The sequence below is a fragment of the Podarcis pityusensis genome, assembly GCF_964106645.2.
Source record: "Podarcis pityusensis genome assembly, chromosome: 2".
NCBI lineage: Eukaryota > Metazoa > Chordata > Lepidosauria > Squamata > Lacertidae > Podarcis > Podarcis pityusensis.
The window spans coordinates 58,637,252-58,663,958 of record NC_138029.1 but is presented as its reverse complement, the minus strand read 5'-3'; the positions used below and the strand labels follow the sequence as shown (position 1 = coordinate 58,663,958).

Sequence of the window (26,707 nt, the reverse complement as noted above, 5' to 3'; positions counted from 1 at the left end):
CCTAACAGCAGCCTAACCCTGGTATACGCCACCAGCTGTAGCTTTGGGACCAACCTTCAGGACAGCTGTACATAGGGTGCGTTACAGAAATGCAGCTTTGAGGTTACATGCACTGTATTAGATCATTTCCCCATGTAGCTGTATTCCCAACAAAGGCTGTTCCGTGAGGAGGAAATACATGTCTGAGCCCCTCACGCGTCTAGAAAGTCCAAAAAGATCAGATACAGGGAATCAACCACAGCAGCTGAATTATGGCGATGACCTGCAAGAAACAAACATTAAAATGAAATATTAGGACACGTTAGGTCTCATATTAAATAAGTGAAGGCAATGGTGTGGTGTGGACTATGGGTGAATATGACTTGGAGCAAGTGGGCTTTCATTGAATTAGACTACAATTTCAGCAATTGAATCTATTTGAAAGAGAATCCCCTGTTGGGACTGGGTGGGTGAATTATTGTGAAGCCAAGTTAAAAGCTCTACTTGTGGAAACATTCGGTTGGTGGTCCTTTTTCTTTGTTTTGTCAGCTCTTGTTGAACATCTGTTTTGAAGAATAATTAAGTGCACAAGTGGCTAGGAACCAAATCATATTCGTGAAGTCATTGCTGAATAATTCTGTTTTCTGTGTATGAAAGCATTATGAAGCTGTGTTAGGACCGGGGGAAATGCTTGCCCATGTAATTCAGCTTTACCACGACAAAGAGCTGAAGTTGTTCCAGCCCAGGCAGAGACGTCAGCTTGTCAACAGCGGAGCTCTCGAAAACACTGTGCCAACTTTGCAACAGAACTCTTTGAGGAAGACATCACATAGTGTTGGCTGAGTAAAACAATGCAGGGAAATGCTTCTCCAGACGGGAACATTTGGGTACCAAGAAATCCTTATTTATTTGTGTAGGATACCTTATTTATTTTGTCACCTTCCAAGCTATCTTGCCTTTCCCCCAAGAGTTTATAATAACTTCAACCCCCCCAAACCCTTATCTAACTTTTTTTATTTTAAAAAACACTATATGTCAAGGCTCAGTGGCACAGCACATGTTTTTCATGCAGAAGAATCTAGTTTTGATCTCTGGCTCCCCCTGCTTAAGAAGAACTCTGAGTGGAGAACCCCTACCAGTCAGAGTAGACAGAATTGGATGAACATACGTAACTCTCTATGATTACATTAATTCAGTGTGCCCAAGCCATGTGCTGCTTTGTAAACCATGTGCCCCTGGCACAGCTCACATCCAAACCATGCACTGAAAACACATAGCTATTCTCCCAAAGAATCCTGGGAAGTGTAGCTTACCCCTCACAATTCCCAGTGTCCTTAACAAACTGCAATTCCCAGTGCCCTTAACAAACTGCACGCAACCTAGATAGACACTCAGTAAGGCACTGCAGTTGTGGTAACAGAAGCCTCTGACTGGTTCGGGAGAATTGACAGGGTTCCATTGTTCCTGTTCCTCTCATGATGCAAGTTCCCTCCATCCATCCCTCTCCTTAATAGGCTTTTGGACTCTGTTGGTCATTTTTCTCAGCCATGGAAGGCAAGGATTGAGCAGACGAGGGATGAATGGATCAGTCATGCTCCTTTCATATTTACCCATACATCTGCTCTGTTCTAATTCCTTATTGATTTCCCACCCCCCTAAATAAACTCTGAATGGATTTAGTATGCAATAGTACACAATATCAGATACAATGGGTTTCTTCTGTTACTGCAAGGATTTATGTTTGCGCAACAGAACACCCGTCTCTCTGCACCCCCCATGTGCTCCCTACATCTGTTCTCTGTTCTCCTCTCAAAAGCCACTGGAGCAGATCTGGGGAAGGTGCAGGAGGGTGGAGAAGAAGGAAAGGTCTGTTGTGCTAGCATAAATCTTTTCACCGACAGGGCAAATGTACTGGATACGGTGTCAAGGACTGGACTGAGGAGGAATGGTGGGGACCGCCCCCCCCTCTTCCTGAACCTTCCCGAGAAGAGGAGGACAGTATAGATTTAGAACAGTGGTTTGCAGAAGGTCATAGTTCAGAGACGGTAGCAGGGAGAAGCTGGGAAATATTGGGAGAACGGCAGGAAGATAAAGAGAGGGATAAAGAGAGGATGTATATTTTTTTTGCTGTCTGCGTAGTAAGAAATATACATCCTCTCTCTATGAAAGCAGAGAGCAACTGAAACAAAGGAACAAAGGAACAGAGAAACCAGTACGTCACATCCGTCTCCCTTCTCCTGTGAGACTTCCAATAGCCTGGACTGTCTCTGGAATGTAAACAGAGCCTTGTGACACTAAGCAGCTGCTCAGTGGCAAAACAGAAACTAACAAGAAGAAGCACCAGGGGAGAGACAGCTGACAGACTCAGTGTCTTTAGATAGCATTCCTACCCCACCCCCTCCCAGGACCCAGCATGCATTGAGAGTAGTAGAACAGAAAGCTCAGAGACAGAATGCACAGATCAGCTGGCACAGGGAGGATGTAGAATAGGAAAGACAGAAGGGTGGAACTTTACTCAGAGCAGACATCATCTCTCTCTCTCCCTCTCTCTCTCTCTGAATATTGAATAAAATACCATGGTAATAATGTCTTGTTTTCCCATTTCTAGCTGCCAGCCACGAGGGAGAGGGATCAAATTCCTTGAAGCTTGACATACAACCCAATATCTGACAACTGACTGTATACATTTTTCTTTGTTGTTCTGTGGAGCAGTTGGAAAGATCTGTTCCTGCCACCCATATTGAAAACAGGACTGGTAATTGCATCCATGGTGGTGCACCATCCCAGTGTTTTTCAACCTTTTTTGGGCAAAGGCACACTTGTTTCATGAAAAAAATCACGAGGCACACCACCATTAGAAAATGTTAAAAAAATTAACTCTGTGCCTATGTTGACTATATATAAAGTAATTCTCTTGAATAGGAATCAAATAAACACAAAGAAAGTATTTTATAATTACTTTATTATGAAATAGTAAGTAAACAGAAATATGAAAAATTATAAAATACTTTATTCAGTGCGCAACCTGGGCCTGTTTGGCTGAACACAAAGCTGATATTCTGGCTGGAATTGAAGAAAGACACACACGTAGCTCTTTGTCAACAGCTCTCCGTCTCTCTCTGTATTTAGTTTTTATAGCAATCATGCTTGAAAAGCTCATCTCACACAGATATGTAGTGGAAAATGGGAGCAATGTCAAAATAGCTTTGTTTGCCAGAAGGGGGAACTCCTTGGCAGTATCCAACCAAAAACTGTCCAAAGGTAGATCAGCAAATCTTAGCTTGAAACCACGATTTTGTCTCAGTTCAGTTAGTTCCTCCTGCTCCTGTAAAGTCATGTCCTTTCCACCAACTGATGCTATAAGGGTCCCTAACCCAGTCAAGGCATTCAGTGGAGACTGAAGAGAAATAAAATGACAACTTCTCCGGTCCTCCTGGTGACTCGAGTCGCAACGTCTTCTTCTCTCCGCTGCTGCGCACACTGTGCTCGGGCGGGAAGGAAGTCGGAAGATGATGTCCTACTGTGATAGGTCCAGGCTGGAGTCTGGACCAATCACAGCCCGGACATCAGAAAAGTGGAGGGTGTCCCCCTGAGGAGCCCCAATCGGCGCCCCTGCTGGCCGAGGGTGGGGTCAAACCCCCCCCATACCCAGGACACAGTCCGGCGCCCGCCTAGTGGGCGAAAATTTGAATTTGTTTTTTTAAATCTTTCGAATTTTTCGATTTTTCCCACGGCACACCAGGCAACATCTCGCGGCACACTAGAGTGTCGCGGAACAGTGGTTTAAAAACACTGCACTATCCCAACCAGGGATGTAGTATGGGGAGGGGGGAGATATACAAGGCAGCCTTCATAGTCATAGCCTATTGATATCAGGCAGGTGATCTCACTGCTTGGTGCCTGCTAAAAACATTCTTGTTTAGACAAGCCTACCCAGATATCTAGACTGCTGAGGGGGTTGGACTTGGTGACCCTCACGACTCCTTCCAACTCCAGAATTCTATGATTTGGTTTTTTGCTGATTCTAATTTTTTGAATGATTTAACTGTTTCTACTAATAATTCTATTGTGTCGTCCCCCCCCCCCCGTAAACTGCTTTGTGGTTTTATGTTTCTCTTAACAATCAAGTGGTTACGAAATAAATGTTACAAAATAAAAATAAATAAATAGTTCTATCTGCCACTTCCTCCTTTCTGGAGTCATTCCATGGGTAATACCATGCAGTCAGATATGGCCATACACCATAACTATATGATGATGCCACTGAGAGCGGGTTGGGCAGGGTGAGAGTGAATAAATCGCAAGTACAAACGTTTCCGCAAAGAAGGCCAAAAGGCTTTAAGAAAATGAGAGCCGTTTTCCCATGCTGCTGAAAAATACTTTCTCTCTCTCACACAAAGTCTACTAGTTTTGTTTGAGTTCTAGTTGCAATCCAATTTGGCTTGATTCTGTGTGTACATGAACTTTTAAACAGCCCCTTCTTTCCTGTCTGTATACAGACACGCTGAAGCTTTGTTCAATCCCATCACCAGAAATGAGGATTATCTGTCTATCCTGCAGTAATTATGATTCATCACTTCAATGTAGTTCAGTGTTAAATCAGGACAAGCTGTGAGTTAGTACATCTCTAATCTGCAGCTTCAGAATGTTATAAACAGCAGGTCACATCATGCATATGGATTATTCAAGAATCTGAATATTGTAGTTGCCTTTCAAACTGAGCTCATACTCATGTTTAGCTGGTGTTTAGATAAGAAAACTAGCGTAGCAAGACAGACAGCCCAATGTAAATTACCCCTTTTATCTGTTGTTACTTGATCTGCAATGTCAAATGTCCAGAGAAGAAAAAAGGTTTGCTGCTACAAAATCCTGAACAAATCTTGTATGAATGTCTATTTGTGCAATATGCATATGGCTACAGTCCTACTATAGAAGGAGCTCAAATGTAGGCCATTTACTCAAAAGTAAGTCCCACTGAGGGCTCACTCATGTAAGGGGATGACAGAGTACGAGATGGTTGGACAGTGTTCTCGAAGCTACCAACATGAGTCTGACCAAACTGCGGGAGGCAGTGGAAGACAGGAGTGCCTGGCGTGCTCTGATCCATGGGGTCACAAAGAGTTGGACACGACTAAACGACTAAAAAAAAAACATGCATACACACCAAGGAGAAAGTTCCATTGAAACCAGTGATTTTTGCCTAGTAGGACCAGTTTGTTAGCTATGTGTATCAAAGTCTGCTTGGCTTGGGAGGTCATAATATTCCCAAATGTCAACATGCAAGTGCAGCTCTAGTTTATTGTTTATTTATTTTATTAAAAAGTGTTTGTAATCCACCCTTCAGCTGAAGGTCCCAGGGTGGCCTTTTACACAGTCCAAACCCAAAGCTAAATGATAAGATTAAAATGGTGTAAAACAAAATACAGAATTCAGTTAAAATAAAACCATCCATGGCAACAGAAATTCAGATGGCAAGTAGAAAAGTCAAATTGTTATTCTCGCTTTATTTTATAAAATGCCTGAAATTCCAGATGCTGCGCAATATTGAAAATGAGAATATGGAAACTTGAAGCAACTAAACTAGACCCAATGCATGGAGGTTTCACTGGGTCTTACACTATTTAAAGAAGGGATCAAAGGTTCTTGGCTGAATATATGTTTTGCATGCAGATGGTTGCAAATACAACCTGTGGAACTTGGAATCCTGGTAAAACTCCCACCCACATTTTGATATTGTGTTATGTAATGTTTGATGCTTCATGGGTTGTGCAGAACTCATGTGGAACATCTGCTAAGGAAGCATGGGACATGACTTACAAAGACAGCAGTGCGAGTTGTTACCCCTTCCTGATGCCCTCAGGTTCATCCTCCATTTTGCAGATGCTTAAAAACTTCATAGACAGAGTCCTGTATTGATGGAAGTCATGTGTTCCTATCTCCTACAGTGATTGCGACCATCTCTCACTGGGGATGAACTTCAGAAGAGTCGCTATGTTATTCTGTCCTATCAGAATAACAGTCTTGAGAAACGTTGATGATTAACTGGTGGACTACAGCATGGGACTTCATAAGCAACGGTCAGCTCCATCAGAGACATCTGCCTATTGATTAATGTTTTAACTTTAAATAGTAAATAATGCGTAATTCCACTACAGACAGCAATGATGATTTTCTGTGGCTTACAGTTTAATTCTTTTTTTATATATAAAAAAATCAAATACATTATCTGAGTTGTCTTAATCAGCTGTCTCACTAAAAGATAGGCAAAGAGGAGGAAGAAAGTGAACACAAGGGTGGAGCCAGGAGGACATCTAGAAAAACAAAGGCGACCACATCTGAAGACCACAAGTGTCACCCAGATGGCGGGCGGGGGAAGCAACAAAACAGTTTCAAGCCAATTAGTTCTTGGTTGTAGCTCATATTGAGGTAGAAAACAAATTGCTTCCTTGACACAGTTTTTGTGTGTGTCTTGCTATGTATAAGAGGCTTATTAAGAGCTTGTCCTGAAGGAAAAATGGATTGTGAAATAGGATTTATATTTCCTGGAAATGTCTAGCAAGCATGGGTTAGTTAACATCACTAACTAACTGAGCTTCAGTTGGTTCTGTTGTTACTTGTGACATACTGAGAAAGAATGAGGAATACTTCCTAGGATATTTTCCTCACAAATATTCTGAACCACCAGATGCTGGAGAGGTATTTCTAAGGAGGCCCTTTCTTCAGCTACTAGTGAATAGAAGGGAAGGTCTGTGAGTTCCATGGCACTGATAAGTAGCTCAGTACATCTAATATACAGGTCAGTTATGCTGAACCTGTGTGGTGTAGAGGATAGAGGACCAAGGACGCCCAGCCTTAAATCTGCATTCCTTTCAAGAAGTGACCTTGGGCCAGTTACTCTTTTGATGCTTCCAGACTATCTACCCTTTGAGTTTTCCTTCTGAATTGTTAAACGGAGATGTTGCATTGAGCTCACACTTTCCACTACATTTTCCTTATTGCAAAAAAGTTTAATATTTTTGGGGAAGCAGGTTTGCTTAACTCTTCCATGGAAATGTGGAATTCGAATGCTTAACTTTGGCTTGATCAGGCCCTAAATATGTGGTTTGTTCATAATTTTCACATACTATGGCCAAATATTGATAAATCTTATGAAGCCTGAAGGATGTCTTATTTTGATTTCAAAGTTCTGTTTCTCTTAACTTTAGGCTTGAATTGATGAGTTGCAGACCCAGAAACACATTCTGTTGTTTTGTCAAGCATGTGGCAATAATATTAGTACAACAAAACTTACATCATCAGAAAAGACAATTGATTTCTTACTGAGCAAGATTTATTAATGAGCACAACTGACAATGGAAGCATAATGGAAGCAACTAAACGCCACATGTACTTGAAATGTTTAAAAGAGACACCATGTATAAATGTATGTATTTTACTAAGTTTGTAAGGTTACAAAAAATACACACACAGAAACCACGTGTTTCATGCAGTGGAGTCTGGTTCATTAGAGCAAATGGGGCACTGCCCCATCAACTTCAGTATGCCATCAGCTAGATGCCACCTGCCTTCATACTTACAACCAGCCAAAGGGGGTGACTCCAGCTGTCAACTTCCTCCTGCTTTGCCTCAGTACTAACCCCTTGTAGGGAGGAAGATGGGGGCAAAATTACAATAAGTTGCCCCCATCTGTCCTATGCTCTGGTGGCCTTTCTGCCTCACCAGACTCAGTTGGTACCTGTGACTATTGGTTTCATGGTGGTTTATGACAGTGGGTTTCACCCAGTGTGCTGTGGCACCCTGGGGTACCTTGAATGATGGTCAGGGGTGCAGCAGGCAACACTGGCCTCTGTCCCTCTTTCCTTCCCTCCCTCCTCTAATGCCCTCTCATATCTCTGCTTCCCAAAGGCTTGCACAGCTGTTTCTTGCAGCAACCCTGCTGCCGCCACTGCTGCCTCCCAAGGTAAGATGCTGGCCTCACATTCACCTTTGGCCAGTCTCTGTTGGGCCACTAAGGCTGGGGGCATCCTCTGCCCAGGCCCCTGTGGGGTGGCGTGAGGTGGCACCTTTCTTTGGGGCGGCAGCAGCAACTGCCCGGAGTATTCCCAAGGAGAGGGGAGAGGAGAGGAGGCTGAGGGAACACTCCACAAGGGAGGGGGTTCGAAAAAGGGTGAGAGGCTGCCAGCTCTGCAAGCCAGGGGTGACATAACTGGGCTCCTGAGCCTCACAGGGGTGCCGCAGAAAGAAGGCAGTTGGTCAAGGGAGCCGTGGACTCAAAAACCTCTGGTATCTGATACAGTAATATCAAAATGAGCATAAAACAACCAAAGGAAAAAAAAATGGCAAAAATGTAAAATAGTAGTAGTAGTAAAGTAAAGGTAAAGGGACCCCTGACCATTAGGTCCAGTCGTGGCCGACTCTGGGGTTGCGGCGCTCATCTCGCTTTATTGGCTAAGGGAGCCGGTGTACAGCTTCTGGGTCATGTGGCCAGCATGACTAAGCCGCTTCTGGCTAACCATAGCAGCACACAGAAACACCGATTACCTTCCCACCGGAGCGGTACCTATTTATCTACTTGCACTTGACGTGCTTTCGAACTGCTAGGATGACAGGAGCAGGGACCGAGCAATGGGAGCTCACCCCATTGCGGAGATTTGAACCACCGACCTTCGGATTGGCAAGTCCTAGGCTCTGTGGTTTAACTCACAGCGCCACCCGTGTCCCAGTAATAGTAGCAGTGAACATAAATTAGCAAAACAGAAACAAAAATTTCTTAACTAAGGAGGGGCAAATCAGTCTGGGTGGAATTCAGCATTCTGCTCAGATGATGGTTCAAACAATGCCAGAATTTCTGCTTGGTGGATGGAATGATCTCTCCTCCCCTCTCCTCTTGTGTTGTTCTGAATCCACCACATCATCCCAAGGGGATTTGGAAAAGGTGGAAGGGAGGGCAGGGAGAAGGAAGGGGGGAATCCTACTGCACTGAAAGGACTTGCTGTGCTGGCTTCTGCTAGTGCAAGAACTTGGAGCTGTCATTCTGTTGGGGAAGTCCTATGGACTGCTCTCATGTTCTGCTCTCAATTTGTTTTTCATTTAGCTGTTGACTACGGTGGGGGGGGGACCCCATTTGGGCTACAATTGTATTTACAGGCTTTAATGAAGAGGCAGGTGAGAATGAGTTTAGTTGCATGACCATACACATACACTGCAGGAAGTGGAAGATCTCTGAATAATCTACCTGCTGATTCTGTTTTCTGTGTCTGTTTCAGCAAAAGTTTCTGTCTCCATAAAATGGAGAGGAAGAACAAAACATGAGTTTGTCTGTGTACGTATGGAGGAAACCGTGCCTGCTCACCATTCCAACCAAATCATGAAGAGACAATTGCTTCCATGTTTATTCTGTGGTGGTCACAGCAGGAAAGCTCATTAAAGTTTAACTGAGAACCTGTTTTGTTCCTGTCTGGCCAAGCCACAGTAATATATCAATAAATCACAACATGGTTCTGGAAAAGATCTCAAGATCTTAAATGCGCTTTCTAATGACATCACAAATATCAAGTCCAAAATATTTAGAGCATTCTGCAATTGGGAGCTTTGCTCATAGTAGAAAGAGAAAAAAGGTAAACCTTAGGGCTGAGTCCATGTAGTCTTTTATCACTCATTAACCATCCTCCTCTCCCTTGTATGAATCAGTGGGGCTTTGACCAAGGAGCCATTTGTGGACCATGTCCCACCTCTTGCCTTCCATTCAACATCATAGTTGCATCGACCCCTGAAGCGTCCCCAAGGCTCTGTGTCCAGTGTAGCTGAACTAGTCGTGCTTCCCTAAATCCACCTCTGCAGGAGCTTCTATATCAGAGTGCTGCGTGTTCCTAGCGCTAGCGGCAGGAAGAGTGGTCTTGTTTTGGGCTCCCGGTAAACAACTCTTTAGCTTGCTTGTCTTCCCTGGCCTCTGTGTGGTTATGTCCCCATGCCAAGCAATCTGTTGGATTTCCCTTACCTATCCTGGCTTTAATGCTTCCCAAAAGCTTACTGTTTCTCCTGGTAACTGTTTTGGGGCCTTCAGTTTTTAGCAAAACTTATCACCTCCTGCCAGTGTGATACCAGAAAACCAGGTAACATGACTGTCTTAGTGCCACACACATAGCTGATCAGATTTGGCAAGGTAAAGTAATCTCTGCAAGTGAACAATTTCCCACATTGATCCAACTTTTAAAGTATTTTCAAATACAGTGGTACCTCGGGTTACAGACACTTCAGGTTATAGACTCCGCCAACCCAGAAATAGTACTTCGGGTTAAGAACTTTGCTTCAGGATGAGAACAGAAATCGCATGGCGGTGGCGTGGTGGCAGTGGGAGGCCCCATTAGCTAAAGTGGTACCTTAGGTTAAGAACAGTTTCAGGTTAAGAATGGACCTCCAGAATGAATTAAGTTCTTAACCCAAGGTACCACTGTATGTCAAATGTTTTCCATGACAGAGAATTTGAACAGCTTTTTAGTTTTTGGAGGAAAAGGGTGTTATTTTCCAAAATGTACCGACAGCTAAAACAAACGTGTTACAGGTTATATGTGATGTTGATGGCTGTGTACACACTGTACCTTTAAAGCACATTCTTCTCCTCAAAGAATTCTGGGCACTGTAGTTTACCCCTCACAGAGTTACAATTCGCAGCAGCCCTTTACAAACTACAGTGTCGAAAATTCTTTGAGGGGAAGAATGTGCTTTGAATGTGCTTTAAAGGTATAGTGCTTTAAAGGTACACTGCTTAAAAACTATGTTATTATGCAGCATATAAATTACTAAAATAGCAAATAAATGTGGAATGGGAAAAGGGATTGGAGAAAGGGATTGACTGTCCTTCCCTCCACTTCTTCCCCAATGAAATTAGCAGTCCTCCCCAGCTGCTTTGAAGTAAAGAAAAACATCTGGTTTTGCCCTCAGCGGAAACAAAACTTTATTATAATGTAATACCATTGTACGCAGATACACAGAACTCTAGAGAGGGATGTGGAAAACAGCAATGCCCATTGGTTTAAATGTAAATATTAACAAATATATCTAATTATTTCTCAGTGCTATTATACCCATGGGAAGATCAGAAAGAAGTTGAATTTAGGGATGGTCAATCACTCTACTGAAAGAGCTTCAAGTGATCTTACGAAAGACTAAAAAAGGAATGTAGAAATAGGAAATATGACTTATTTAATGATGACAACATCTATTTCAGGAAGATGTTTGGGCCACTATGAGTGCAATGAGTGAAATTTAAAAAGGTTAAAGTGAATTTTTTTTTCCTGGACATGATGGATTTAATTTTATTATCTTCTGTAATTTAGCTTGTTTAATAGAAATCTTAAAATGCTCCACAATAAAGCTTACACACCAAGGAACCCTATTTTTATTAAATCCTAGTAAATGTCAAAATCAAGTTACCAGATTAATATCATTAATATCCAGGCAAATAGTAAAAATTGCCCAGTCCTCCTGCCCTAAACTATTTAGCTTTAATTTAAGTATTTGTTAAGTATTGTGGTGAAGGAAGATTTGTTTTCTTAAAAACTGTTGTTTCTTTCCAGTGAAAGTTGCAGTCACCCTCTAGCGTTGTTTGCTAGAATAGCTTCTAATAAAACTCCGGTACTTCTGAGAGTCCACAACTGTGGGAATCCACATTTGTAACTTAACTTTTCCTCCAGGCTTTTATATGGATTGAGACTGCATTAAAGAGAATTAACCACATAGCTCTCTGAGGTGTTTTTTGTTTTGTTTTGGGGGCAGGGTTAGTCTGTATGCCTGAGTTCCTTTTAATTCCTGGATGTTGTTGTTGCTTCTGTCCATGGAGCAGAATGACCATGGTTTCTATACCACAACAGATGTATCTGTTGTGTATCTGAAGAAGATGCATCTGTGTATCTGAAGAAGTGTGCTTGCACACGAAAGCTTATACCAAGAACTAACTTAGTTGGTCTTTAAGGTGCTACAGGAAGGAATTTTTCTATTTCGACAACAGATGGAGACAGGGTTCATCTCAGAGCAGGCCGGTCCACCTATGTCTGTGAATGTAGGGCTATGATTCAGAGGGGTTCCAGAATATGGGTGTATGGGAAATATGGCAGAAGACATATGATGATCATGAGGAAATAGTGGCATTTCAACAGGCTATCTCTCTGAGGTCTTAGGCTTATGAACCTGAAAATGCTTAGCTAATACAGTGGTACCTCGGGTTAAGTACTTAGTTCGTTCCGGAGGTCCATTCTTAACCTGAAACTGTTCTTAACCTGAAGCACCACTTTAGCTAATGGGGCCTCCCGCTGCCGCCGCGCCGCCGGAACACGATTTATGTTCTCATCCTGAAGCTAAGTTCTTAACCCGAGGTACTATTTCTGGGTTAGTGGAGTCTGTAACCTGAAGCGTATGTAACCTGAAGCGTATGTAACCCGAGGTACCACTGTAACAGAATCCTTCTAGCCTGCATCTTACATGAGGAGTTAATTGTGTAGAAATGTATGACGTCATGAGAAAGGGCTGTGGTCTTACGCTAAGACCACAGCGTGGGAAAGTACAGATGTAAGGGTGGTGGGCTTCCCTTAAAGGCCATCAAGATAAGGCCCTGGATAGCTGCCCAGGCATCACTGATGCACGAGGTTAACACAGGAGTAATGAGCCATCACCTTTGGCCACCGGCCAGTCCTTTGAAGTCGCCAACCAACTTTGCAGTCAACAACCAGGAGAGTGGAAATATTTTGGTGACTTCCTCTTGAGACATCAGAAGTATATAAATTCAGCAGTGCACCCTGCTTAGTTGGAGATCCCAATGCCAGCCATAGACTGAAGGAGTGGGAGGGTGTGCTGCTGCTCTGGAGGAACTTTGGATGGCTTTTTTTAAAAAAATGTTTTGCTCTTGCAGTCTTGTTTGGCAAATAAAGTACAGTGGTACCTTCGGTAACATATGCTTCAGGTTACATACGCTTCAGGTTACAGACTCCGCTAATCCAGAAATAGTACCTCGGGTTAAGAACTTTGCTTCAGGATGAGAACAGAAATCGTGCTCCGGCAGCACGGCAGCAGCAGGAGGCCCCATTAGCTAAAGTGGTGCTTCACGTTAAGAACAGTTTCAGGTTAAGAACGGAACTCCTGAATGAATTAAGTACGTAACCAGAGGTACCACTGTATCAAGTTGGTGTCTCTTTTATTGCCTACCTGAATAATAATAATAATAATAATAATAATAATCCCCTTGACAAGACAACAGGCCTCTCTTGTCCACTAAGAGCCTGTGGAGACAAAATGCTCACCTGTATTGGAGCAGAAGCCACTGAAGGAGCCAAAGAGCTACCAGCAGAAAACTTGTGACTTTGGACATTTCAAAGGACCGGATAGCACCTCTAATATAAGGGGTGGGGGGGAGATGCAGTTGGAGAGATGGCATATTTAGCATCACCCTGTTTGCTGAGTGGAGAGTAAAATCTACCGAAGATGAGCATAGCAAAGAACATCTTCTGTAGAGGAACATTGTGAAGGTCTTATACCACTCAGACGGATATTTGGCACCCACATTTATTACACATATCTTAACATCCTCCTGCTTCTGCATATCAGCTTCTGAGTTCCATTGGAGGATCAAGAAGTTCTGCTGTGCATTTGGAGCTCAGTGAGGGAGCTCTGGTCATAGAGCATCAGAAAGGACTGAGTTGCATCTGGTTCTCTTTACTGATTAAAATCTGCAAAGATAAAAACCATACAAATAGGTGTCAGGGTTCCAGATAGCTAAATGAATAGAAGTTCAAAGCAGAGAACACAGAGACTTCTATACCACCTCTTCCCCAATGGGGTCACTGTAATGTCTGTGTAGGGCTACACTGGCATCTAGGCAGGTCAGGAGAGCCTTTTGACTCAGTGGATGGTGCTTTTCACACCTGCTATACTGAATGTCTTTTGAGCATTGTTGATGTGCTACTGGAAAATGTATGAAGAGGATAGTTGGTACTGACACAAGAGCAGCATAGTAGCCACCATTTTACAAGGTCTATATGTGCTGTGGTCTAAACCACTAAGCCTCTTGGGCTTGCTGATCGGAAGGTCAGCAGTTCGATCCCCATGACGGGGTGAGCTCCCATTGCTCTGTCCCAGCTTCTGCCAACATAACAGTTTGAAAGCATACCAGTGCAAGTAGATAAATAGGTACTGTTGCAGTGAGAAGGTAAACGGCAGTTCTGTGCGTTCTGGTTTCCGTCACAGTGTTCCGTTGTGCCAGAAGCAGTTTAGACATGTTGGTCACATGACCAGGAAAGCGCTTCTCCCCCCCAAAAGCCCAGCAAGAACCCCTGAACAACTTTGACCTGAACCCCTAAAAAAGGGACTTTCCTCCCTAAAAAAAACTCAACAGCTTTGACCTGAATCCCCAAAAGGCGTGGATCACTGCCAGTTTTTTATTCTCTCTTAGGAGTTGGCTATCCCTGGACTATAGGATCAGACTACATTTTCCTTGTATTTTACACTGTGTTTGTGATTAAATTTTCCCTACACAGGAATTTCCATGGTGGAATAGCAGCACATTTAATATTCTCCATTGAACTTATTCTCGCATAGACCAGGTGAAGGAATAATTCTGAAAGAATAATTAAATGTGCTGCTATACATAAATCACACAGTAGACATTTACAGGTCATAAAAGGGGGGATCAGCCTGTATGTAAATTTTCATCCAGGCTGACAGCTCATTAGAGAATGTTGCTTTTACAGCTCAGCACAGATGAAACTGATTGCCCCTTTAATTTGAATACAGGGAAATGAAAGGGTTTGTGGAAGGAAGGAGGATATAGGTCAAGTGCATCAGCAAGATGCCAAGCCGTCTGCCCCAGCAACTGCATAATATTTGCTACTCTTTGAAAGAGCATAACACACTTTTTAACTACTTTCGTGGAAAATTATTATAGTCCCAACAGAGGAATCTTTCAATTAAATCCCAATAACTCTCTTTGCTACAAATTAGAAACGCTGTAAAATGTTAATAAGAAATCTTATTCCACTTACACGGCTGCATCCAATATTTTACAGCAATGCCAGATTTATATGACCCGTAGTGTAATTACACTAAGTGAGTGGTGCTTTGAATGCCCTATAGATAAGGCTTTACCCTTGGTCAATGGAGAAACCAGCTTGAACATACTGAGCTCTCGGCTCAAAAGAACAATGTTCTGTAATTCAAGCCATCCAGCGGGTGTGGATAGGGCACATTAGCTTCCATGTCCAATGGTACCCAAGGAAGTGTTGCATTCAACCATCTTTAAATTCCAACTGTTCAGCAAGCTGAAGGCAAACATATAGGAGTGGGAGAGGCACATCCACTGTTTCATCTTTTACAACTATAGAACTATGTACCACCCTTCACTTGCAGGGTGGTTTACAGTATAAAACAGAAATTATGTAACACAATAACAAAAACCTCACCCAGTCCCACAAAAATATGTTTCTTATTGCACTCCAAAATGGAGGAGAGAACATAAACTCCCCAAGGAAGATGTAAGAGCTATTGTCAGGAATGAGCCAGCTCCAAGCGAAGGTTTGCAGCCAACTGCAGAAAGCAGCCAGGAACAGAGAGGCTTTGATGTTAGTCAGGCAGGGGAGAGCCAGCAGCTGCAGACTTCGGTTCTTCCTGACCTTGAGGGGAAGGCTAATAAGGCAGTAGCTGAGAGCAGGCTAGAACACAGCCAAAGCTTGCCGGAAGCACAAACAGGCGCGAACAAACTCAGAGACAGCCTCTCAGAACGGGAGGAGGTTGGAGCTGATCCACTAAGTCTGAAGAGTCAGTGGGCTGCTAGATAGAAAGCAAAACAAGAGACATAAGGCTTGTAAGCTCAATATCTTCTGTCAATGCCGGAAGAAGTCTCCAGAAGGGTCATCTTGAGTAATGATTTTATTTTCACTGGGGAGTGTATATCAAACCTCTGGAGCTCTCCTCCATTCCAAATGCAAGGTGTGTAGAACTAGACCAGGGGTGGGGAAACATCTCACCCACAGGCTTAATTAGGCCCATCAGACTCCCCATTTGGCCCACAAGTCCATTTGGCCAAGACATGCCCAAATCAGGTGTGTTGTAGCTAAAGTTGTGACTGGGGCAGGCATCAATCAACTGATTGGTGGTACCCACTAGGCCCTGTGTTTAGTACCCCAGTGGCTATTGCACAGATCCCTGCATGATGCCATGAAGCTGCAACAGTCAGCTGATTGTCAAGACTTCAAAGTGCTGCTGGACAAAAATGGGTCATGTGATTGGAAGGTGGCCAGTCATGCTCACTTGAAACCTTGAAAACTATTTGAAAACAGCAACACAGTATCAAGAAAAAAGTGTTAATTTGGCACCAGGAAGTTATCAGGGTTTGCTGGCCATATCAACAAAAAATGCCTTTTTAACAGCCATCACCCATCTGACAGCAGACAACACTATCAATGGCAAAAAGTATTATTAAAAGATGCCTTGTTGTGCAATCTCAACCATATCTGCTCAGAAGAAAGTCCTGTTGAATTCAACCCCAGGTAAGTGTGGCTAGGATTGCAACCATGAACGCTTAAGTATTATTTAGTCATTACTTAGCAACAGGTGAATTGCAGCTGGTTTCTCCATTGCTTTGCAAACAGTGAGAATGATATAAAGAGTGTCTGCTGTAGGAAAACACATCTGCTCCAAACACTCTAGGAATCACTGCAGAAAGGAACTCACCCCGTACCACAAAGCTCTGATGGGATGCACCATATGTCCTACTTATCCACTCAAATTGCAACAAGAAAGATAATAATGCCAGCATGAAATATTTTCATGTCCCTTTAATGCTAATTAACACATCTGTCTTTAAACTGTGCCCAGGGATTGCCTCACATTCTCTGCTTTCAGTTGCAGCTTTCAGTAATTAAAATGGTAATCAGAATGAAAGCCTTTATTGTTTCCAGTGGAGTGACTTTGCCCTACTAGTTCTATGCTGTTCTGAGGCTTTGATCTGCTCATATGTTCTGCCCCTGGACACTGACCTCAGACTTAATGTGATGAAGTTCCTGTGAAAACCTTGATGTGTTCTTTGTGGGAACTTAAAAAGCAGTTATTTTCATGGCATAACAGGGGGAAATCTAGATCCTAATTCTGGGCACATATCTGCATCTTCAAACCACATATGCATTTATCTGCAAACCTAAGAAATTACACTGAATAATTCTATGAATTTCCTCTTGCTGCACATCCATTGTAACCTCCTGCTTAGATACATGGGAGAGCTGAGATGTTTTCAGCTTAAGTCCAAATCTAAAAAAATCTACCTAGGTCAGTAACTTTTCAGCTAACATTCAAAGATTGATTTCTTCCTTGGGTTTCAAATCTTTTTCTTGGGATCATTTATTTGTCCTTTATGCTTGATGTGGAATGAAAATGATGATGTTTAAATGTGTGATATGCCACTGGGGTGTCATTGACTGTCTAGATCAGCGGTTCTCAACCTGTGGGTCCCCAGATGTTGTTGGACTACAACTCCCATCATCCCTGAGCTCTGGCCTTGCTAGCTAAGGGTGATGGGAGCTGTAGTTCAACAACATCTGGGGACCCACAGGTTGAGAAAGGCTGGTCTAGATGCTGAGTAGCAGTGGGAGGCACCAGCTGAGCAGCCCCCAAGGGAGGAAGGCTTAGAGCCAGGAGACTGGTGGTGGGATGATGATGAGTGGGTACCACATCTTGCCTTTTTGGCTGAAGCTTCCCCATCCCTGATATAAATGGCACATAGCTAGCAGCAGCATCCATAATTTCTATCTTAACCTGTTTTATTTTTTAAACCAAAACCAGAAAATGATCAAACCTACGTGATAATTGGAGTATATTTATTTCCTTCCCCATAGTATTTAATTTGTGTTCTCTAATTCAGAGATTTATTGGGGATGGTCACATTTGGGTGGGTATCATACCCACATCATTCCTGTCTTATTGAGACATCCCCCCACCTGTTTCTAAAGAAGGCAGTTCTAGTTAATTGGGTTATATGTTTTTTTAAATAAAACATTAACAAATGTAAGATAATGGTTTGTAAGTTGCTTTAGAGGGGGTTGTTGCCTTGAAAAGCAGCATAAAAATATTGATGTAGGTAAATAAAGTAAGACAACAGATCCATGTATCCCTCTTTTGATCTCTCAAGGGGTATGAAGTCTTAAGCTTGTATTTGTGTTCTGGAAACCTGTCTCCAAAGCTACAGGGGTTGTTCCACATTCATTTCCCAGTTGTGTCTTCAGGCTGCATACATTTACCTTTGAGGCATGGGGATGGGGTTACAGAATCCACAGGAGTCTTCTCTTTTCTAAACAGTCCTGTTTGAAGTAGACTACTGGTCCAGTGCTTCCAAGAGGGAAAATGTTGCAAACTTAACAACTTGCGCTCAGAGTAAAGAAGAAAATATAAAGTGACAGAAAAACTGCTTTGACTTTGATCACTGCCTGTTACGCAAAGTCAACACACACATCCCAAAGCAAGGGGGTGAGGGGAAACAATAATGTCAGCTGACTTTCTTTGTCATCTATCATGATCAAAAGATGCTCACTTGGCTCACTTTTGTGGCACACTTTTTTTTATTTCTTATTTTAGCTTTTTTCCAGATGACTGGGAAAAAGGAGATACTATTCAGTTATTTGACTTTTCTAAATTTTGTTTGCTACTTAATGTGCTCTTTTAACCAAAGTACAATTTATTCCCCACCATCAATGGCAATACTCCCCCCCCCCATTTTTAAAAAAACATTGCATGCATGGGGTGGGGGGAGAAGTTACTGAATTTGAAAATTTAAGTTACATTTTCTCTGTGATTACATTCTCTGTTTTTAGGTACCAGACAAAAACCTTTCTTTTGACCCTGGCTTTCGGCCTGTCATTTAGAGGGCATTGGGCATACTGGTGGCCCATTTTAGTGGGGTGGGTTGTGTTAGACCTGCAGTTTGTAAACATGTTGTATATATGATATGGAGACTGCAACCTCCCAATGACATCTACCCTTCGGAATTCCCCTTCCCTCAAGAATACTAAACACCTACTGAATACCTTGTTCATTCAACAGGCCATTTAAGTTGAAAACTCTCCCAGTCTGCATCTGCATTGGAATTGTTTTTAAGATTTTTTTTACTATGCTATCACTTGCTGCCTTGCGCTCCTTTAGATGGAAGGATGGGATGTTTACATTGAATAATAAATTCAATGTAAGTACTTTTTGCCAAGCAGGGTGATCCAGTAGTCCTACTCTGTTAGGCAGCCATGACTTCAGAGCTGACACCGGTGTAACAGAGCCACCATCCGTAATCTTGTAACAAAATATAGCAACAGTGACAGGCAGTCCTCCAAGCATCCCTGGTAACTTTGTCACCATTCAGCAATCAACGTGTTACTTCATAACCATCCAAAATAGCAGTGCATAGAAGTCACCAACAAATGCATGGCAATGGCCAAGCTGGCTCCATGATGTCACCCGATGCAAGGTATAGTGCATCACCTAAACTTGTAGCCCAAGAAAGAGACCCTTTTGCATGTGCTTCATAATGCTGTGGATAGACAGAGAACCCACAGGCTGTAGCACACCATTTCCATAATGCAGCACACAACACATTAATTTTGCTACCTATGAGTGGCTATGAGTGGCTATAAGGGACGTGGGTGGCGCTGTGGGTTAAACCACAGAGCCTAGGACTTGCCGATCAGAAGGTCAGCGGTTCGAATCCCCGTGACGGGGTGAGCTCCCGTTGCTTGGTCCCTGCTCCTGCCAACCTAGCAGTTGGAAAGCACGTCAAAATGCAAGTAGATAAATAGGTACTGCTCCGGTGGGAAGGTAAACGGCGTTTCCGTGTGCTGCTCTGGTTCACCAGAAGCGACTTAGTCATGCTGGCCACATGACCTGTAAGCTGTACGCCAGCTCCCTTGGCCAATAAAGCGAGATGAGCGCTGAAACCCCAGAGTCGGTCACGACTGGACCTAATGGTCAGGGGTCCCTTTACCTTTTATGAGTGGCTAAATAGCTTTTTGCAAGGAAGAGGGAGGTATGGGGCACGCGACTGCCCACACCATTCCACTCATTGGACAATATCACACTCAGTTATCAACTCAACAGACTATTTTATAGCACCATCTGTTTATTACAACAGAAGAAAGCCATAAATAGTATATAGCTAAATTGATAGGACCTTTACTGCCATCTTCTGGCAGATGTATATAAAAAATAAAGCAAGCATACTCAGTGGATATGATAAACTCCTGCCCAGAAACTTATATCCCCACTGTGGAAGGACATGTGGATCCAGAAGTGGCCTCCACAGTCACTTATGGACTCACTGTTAAGACCGTGTTCATGGAAGATAATCTTACTTGGCTACAAGTGATCGCCAAAGAAGAAGAAGACAACTTAATTCCCATACAAGCATTGAGTGCTGTCACCACAACAGAAACAAGATTGCTGGAGCAGGTTAGTCATTATAGGGATATTCCTGGCTCCATCATAAGAATGTATTGTCACCGCTATGAGGTAACAGAGTTTATCAGTGAATAGCAGAAATTAATAAATGGTAGGATTTTGATTATTTGTTGTAAGAAGGGAAAATACAGCAGAGGAATTCCTGGACTAACCTATGCAAAAAGACCTGGATGAGCTATGACCATTAAGAAACAATAGAGGGCCATTAAGAGCCATTGGCAATGCAAGAAAACTCTCCTTCCTTCCCTGCCCTGAGGTGTGAACAGAGACAGGATATTTGGAAGGTTGGTAGGGTAATGGGGTATGTCGTCACTGGAAAGGTTTGGTGCCTTTGGCTTGCAACAGCTGAAAAAAAAGGACAGAATGATCTTGGATGGCTGTTGAAGGCTGGCTGGGAGAGATGCCCTGGAAAGTCAGGCGCTGCACTGCTGTGGAGAACAAGCCCCTCTTGAGATGAGCATGCTGTAAGATCTGGACTCTCTCTATGTAGACTAAAGGTGTGTTGTTGTTGTTTAGTCGTTTAGTCGTGTCCGACTCTTCATGACCCCATGGACCAGAGCACGCCAGGCACTCCTGTCTTCCACTGCCTCCCGCAGTTTGGTCAAACTCATGTTGGTAACTTCGAGAACACTGTCCAATCATCTCGTCCTCAGTCGTCCCCTTCTCCTTGTGCCCTCCATCTTCCCCAACACCAGGGTCTTTTCCAGGGAGTCTTCTCTTCTCATGAGGTGGCCAAAGTATTTGACCAAAGTATTTGACCAAATGTGATCCACCTGGAGCAGGAACCGGCAAGCCACTCCATTATCCCTGCCAAGAAAACTCCATGGACAAAGACAAAGACTAAAGGCGTAAATATGTGTAATTAAACCATATTTCTAAAGGCACGACAGTCTCCACTGTGTCCGAATTATCACAGGAACACAGACCCTCGGTGAGCACCTGGAACTTCCTGGAATCTTGTCACAGCTTGTTAGAGATTGGTGGTGGCTTCCAACTTTTGTAACCATAAGAAGCACTTGCAGTAGCCTTACACAGAGTCCGAGCGTTGGGCATATTTCCTCCCTTTTCTGTCTTATTTCTGGGCCAGCAGAAGTCTGCTTTCTATGAGTTCCTTTATGTGAACGTCCCGAAGGTGTCTTATACACGGCATGTGCCTAAGTGGATTGCCCCCTAGGCCACATAAAGAACCAGAATGTAGACATCTCTGAATCTGCATTAAACAAAAGAAAGAGTTTGAGGCTAAAGGTTATTATCTTTATAATATTTTTTTAAAATAATTTTTATCCCATGTTCCCAGAGTGGCCATCCAGATTACTAAAAACAAAAATGATAGTCCCTGACCCCAGGAGATAGTAAGCAATTGCATGTACAAGTTTTTAGTTACAAAAATAAGGAACAGAGAATAAAAAAGAAGAGCTTACCAGAGACATCTCACCAGAGGCAATGCCCCTAGACTAGTGTGATGGTTGAAGCAGAATGTCATCTGCAATGGGCAGGCTGTTGTTTCAAGTCCAGGGGAATGTCAGTCACCCAGCAGAGCTAAAAACAGCCCTGCAGGGATGAACTCCTACCTCAACACAAACACATAATTAACAGCACATTCAAAACACAGGAATGAACACACACACACACACACACACACACACACACGGCCACAAAGTTCCCTGAGGAACCTGGCTCAGGCATTCATTCTCTCCCTCCCTCCCCTCTCACACACAGAGTTTTACTGCCAGTGATGCATGAGGGGCCAAGCAGGCAGTTACCAATCCTTTTGCCTTGAAAGAAAGAAAGAGAAAAAGAACAAAGAATGGAAGCAAAAACTGGCCTTTGTAGTTCAAAGCATCCTGCAATTGCATGAGCAAGAGGCCAGAAAACACCACACTGTATCTTCTTCCCCATTCTGCAAAAAGGGGAGGGGGAAACTGCAGAAAGGTAAAAAAAGAAGAGGGGAATAGAAGGAGTTGTCTCAGTGGTCCAGACTCCCGAACAACTGACAACCCAGTAAGCAAGAGGCTGGTCCCCTGGCAAGAGGAAGGAAAAGGTCCCACATGAAAAGTGACTGAGAAACTTTTTTTAAAAAACTACAACAACCCATCACTCCAACAATAAAAATCAAATAAACAACCAATTGTTTTAAAACGTTTTTAACATTGCATTTCATTGTTAGAACCCAGCCAGGGACTGTAGGGTGAAAGGTGGAATAATAATAACAATAATAATAATTTAATAGGAGCAGCAGCAGAACTGAAAAGTCATGGGGCAGGGGGTCAGACAAGGTGGCTGGGAAGCTGGGAAGGAAGGACCTAAATTCCTCTTTCTACTTCACTGCTCATTCAGGTCCCTCCCCCTGCCCCCACAGCAGGAAGCTCTTTCTCTGCTTTCTCTCCTCTCTGCCAGCGTCCCTTAGGAATGAATCTGTTGTCATCCCTCTGCTATTTCCCTCTCTGTCTCTCCACACTGTCCCTGAGTGACCTCAGTGAATTTCGTGGCTTACAGAACCACCCCTTCATGGTTCTGTAGGCCACCAGATCCTGCTCTACTTCTCAGCTTTTCCTTTCCATATTATTATTACTTATTGAATTCATTAGTCACTTTATCTTGTTCAGGGCAACCCAAAGCGATTTACAACTGATATAGTAACCTCCCTATAATAACCTCACATCTCTAACTTGCCTGTCTGGAGATTTTTACTTGGATCATAAAAGCATCAAACTCAATATGATCAAAACTTCTCATTCTCCCTTCCTCTCCTATTCTCTAAAGATCCATCCCTGTTACCACCCACCCTGTCAACCAGGCATGAAGCTTCTCTCTCCTGCTTCCCCTGAGTATTCATTCCATCACCATTGTGCAACTTCCCTCTATTCTTTGGTGATCACTTGCATCCGAGTAAGATTGTCTTCCATGTAATGAATTGAAGAAAATGTTTAAAATGACATTTGTAAAAAAACCAGAAGCATTTTTGTTAGGGATTGTAGGACAAGACCTACCAAGGAAAACAAAGAACTTATTCATGTATGCTACAACAGCGGCAAGAGTCTTGATAGCAAGAAACTAGGGTTCCAGGTGGAGAAATCGAAACTAGAAACAGAACTGTTAGAACCAAAGACTAAGGTACTTTCAAGGATGTATAACTTGCTGTTAAAATGGAATACACAAGATGAAATGGTTAAATCGGCTATGATAAGGTGGGCGCAGGACATTGGGTATAATATCATGTTTGAGGACTGGGAAAGGCTGTGGAGTACTGGGTTGAACTTTACTGCATGCAATGCTTTGAAAGAAAATGTAATGAAAATGATATATAGATGGTATATGACCCCAGTCAAACTTGCAAAAATATACCACCTGTCTGATAATAAGTGTTGGAAATGTAAAGAGAGTGAAGGAACATTCTTCCACCTCTGGTGGACCTGCCCTAAAGTGAAGGCGTTCTGGGAAATGATTTATAATGAACTGAAAAAGGTATTTAAGTATACCTTCACAAAGAAGCCAGAGGCCTTTCTTTTGGGTATCGTCGGCCAAGGGGTGGTAAAGAAGGATCGGACATTTTTTATGTACGCAACAACAGCAGCAAGGATACTTCTTGCAAAGCACTGGAAAGCTCAAGATCTACCCACACTGGAAGAATGGCAGATGCAACTGATAGACTATATGGAACTGGCTGAGATGACCGGCAGAATCCGTGACCTGGGAGAAGAGAGGATGGAGGAGGACTGGAAGAAATTCAAGATTTATTTACAAAAATATTGTAATTTGAGTGAATGTTAAGCAGGATGCTAGATCATAAACAATTGAGCACCACTAAATTAGATGATTTAAGATGATAAGTGAGATTGAGAAAATATAAACTCTTTTGAGAATTACAAGATTAAAATAAACAGATGGGACATAAGATTACAAACAAGATGATAAATTGCTGGCAAAAAGTTACAACGATGAAAGTGGGAGCGGGAGATGTGAGGGAGTCCAAAGAAGATGTGAAACTATGTTAAGGCATATGTTATATTGTCTATTATATCTATTTGTATTTTAAACTCTAATAAACATTTATATATATATAAAAAAAGAGTCTTGATAGCACAAGGATGGAAGAACGAGGAAACCCCGACAAAGGAACAGTGGGAAGAAAAATGGATGAACTATGCAGAATTGGCTAAACTGACATACAAACTGCGAGATAAGGACAACTGTGACTTCAAAGAAGAATGGGAACTTTTTACAAAGCACTTAAAAAGACAACAAAATGAATTGGACTCCTTGGCAGGTTTTGAATAAACATACACAAATTAATTGATTGATAACATGATAGATAGATAATACAAGGATTGAAATAATTTTATAATATGCAGAGAATAACGTGTGCTGAGAAATCAGAGAGAGGAGCTAAGGGAAGTCTCAGAGGGAGGAGGGTTTGATGGGGAATGGGAAAAAGGGGGGGGGAAATAATGAATATGATGTTTTGCTATTGTTATGTTGAAATTGTTAATATATTTTTTTTAAAAAAGGGGGAAAAAGATTGTCTTCCATGAACACAGTCTTAGAGGTGTGTCTGCGACTGTGGAGGCCAATTCTAGATCCGCGCATCCTTCCACAGTGGGGACATAGGTTTCCAGGCAGGAGTTGATCATGGTGAGGGTTTGCCAAATGTGCCTTCCTCTTAGCTCATTTCTCCCTTTTGTCCTGAGTTTGTGTTTCTTTTTTTGTTGACTTCCTCTATACAAACATGGTGAAAATATGGCCCTTCCTTCCCACTCCCACTAGTTATCTACCACCTGAGGAATTGTCACCATTTTCTTTCCCCTATTCCAGTCCCAAGGGGAAGAGCTGCCATTTAGTAGTAGAGAATCTGCTTTGTACACAGAAGGTCCCAGGTTCAATCCTCAACATCCTCTAGGTAGGGCTGTGACTGGGAGAGAGACTCCCTGTCTGAAATCCTGGAGAGACACTGTCAGTGTGAATAATACTGAGCTGAATGGAACAATGGCTTGATTCATCTACTCCAACCCCCTGCAATGCTAAAGCATCCGAGACAGATGGCCATTCAACCTCTGCTTAAAAACCACCAAGGAAGGAGAGTCCATCACCTTCCGAGGGAGTCCTTTTCACTGTGGCTCTTAATGTCAGGAAGTTCCTCCTGATGTTTAGTTGGAATCGCTCTGTTTTATGTCCCTCAGAGCTATCATAGCTACTCCCCATCATTTGATGGCCAGTACTAATGTGGTGGGTTCCTCTATGCACTCTGTCTTCTTGTGTCTATATGCAGGGCTCCCATTGTCTCCAAGACCTTCAGATATTCCTTGTGCTCATCTTGTGGGCTGCCCACTGCGAGAGCTGGACGCTGGTCTAGAGCAGGGGTTGGCAACCTAAGGCCCATGGGCCACAAGCGGCCCACAGGGGTCATTTAACCAGCCCACAAGCTGCCCCCGAACTAAGCCGCCTGCTCAGGGAGTCCCTGCGCGCTGCACTAAATCAGCACAGCGCAGTGCGAGGACTTGCTTCTGTGGCACCGAAAATTGCGTCTGTGTATGCTCAGACGCCGAAAAACACATGTGCACAGACACAGATGTCGGAAATCGCATCTGCACAGATGCAGATGCTGGAAATTGCGTGCACTCTTACACACGCGATCCGGCCCATGTAGGGGTCTCCGCTGGAGTAAACTGGCCCAGGCGAGGTAAACCTTGCTGACCCCTGATCTAGAGGCTTCACTGGCCTGATTCAGCAGATGCTGCTTACGTTTTTGGACAGCTCCCCCACCGGGCATTCTTGGCATGCATTTTAGCATATCCGGAATTCACACCAGCCTTCCGCTGCCTACGTGCGAACGATCCTCACGGATTATCTGGTGTAGCGATCTCTGCTCTCTGGCTTTTAACCGATTTCTAGCTGTTTCGAGTGTTCTATTCGCTTGGAGACTTGTGTGTGTAAAGCGAGGAATAAATGCTGATAAAGACCGCCATTCCTGAGCGGGAGCTCCGCTTGGAAGCGAGGGCCACCGATTTCAGTTGGAGACGAGGCATTTAACACCACCTCCTCGCCGCCCCGTCTCCAACTGCAGCAGCGGCCGGGGCAGAAAAGGCGAGGCGCTAAAGCTGAACGATCCGGCGACTCCGCGGGCGCCCGCCTCCAGCGTCGCGCTTGGCAACCACCGTGCGGCTTAAGACGCGAGAGACGCCGCCCTTGGCTCATTGGCCGAGCCGCTCCCTTCGCCCGGAAAGCCCAGCCCCGCTTCTTCTGCCATCCCCCCTCC

General features: G+C 43.4%; 1 pseudogene across 1 annotated transcript; it reads right to left on the bottom strand.

The window, feature by feature from the left end:
* Nucleotides 1-217: 217 nt before the first annotated feature.
* Nucleotides 218-26,619, bottom strand: LOC308471539 (phosphatidylcholine:ceramide cholinephosphotransferase 2-like; annotated as a pseudogene). The gene is made up of 5 exons (XR_013991585.1): nt 26,194-26,619; nt 13,272-13,697; nt 7,271-7,298; nt 6,605-6,681; nt 218-262 (listed from the first exon to the last, which is right to left on the bottom strand). The product of XR_013991585.1 is annotated as a phosphatidylcholine:ceramide cholinephosphotransferase 2-like (transcript).
* Between the last annotated feature and the right edge of the window lie 88 nt (nt 26,620-26,707).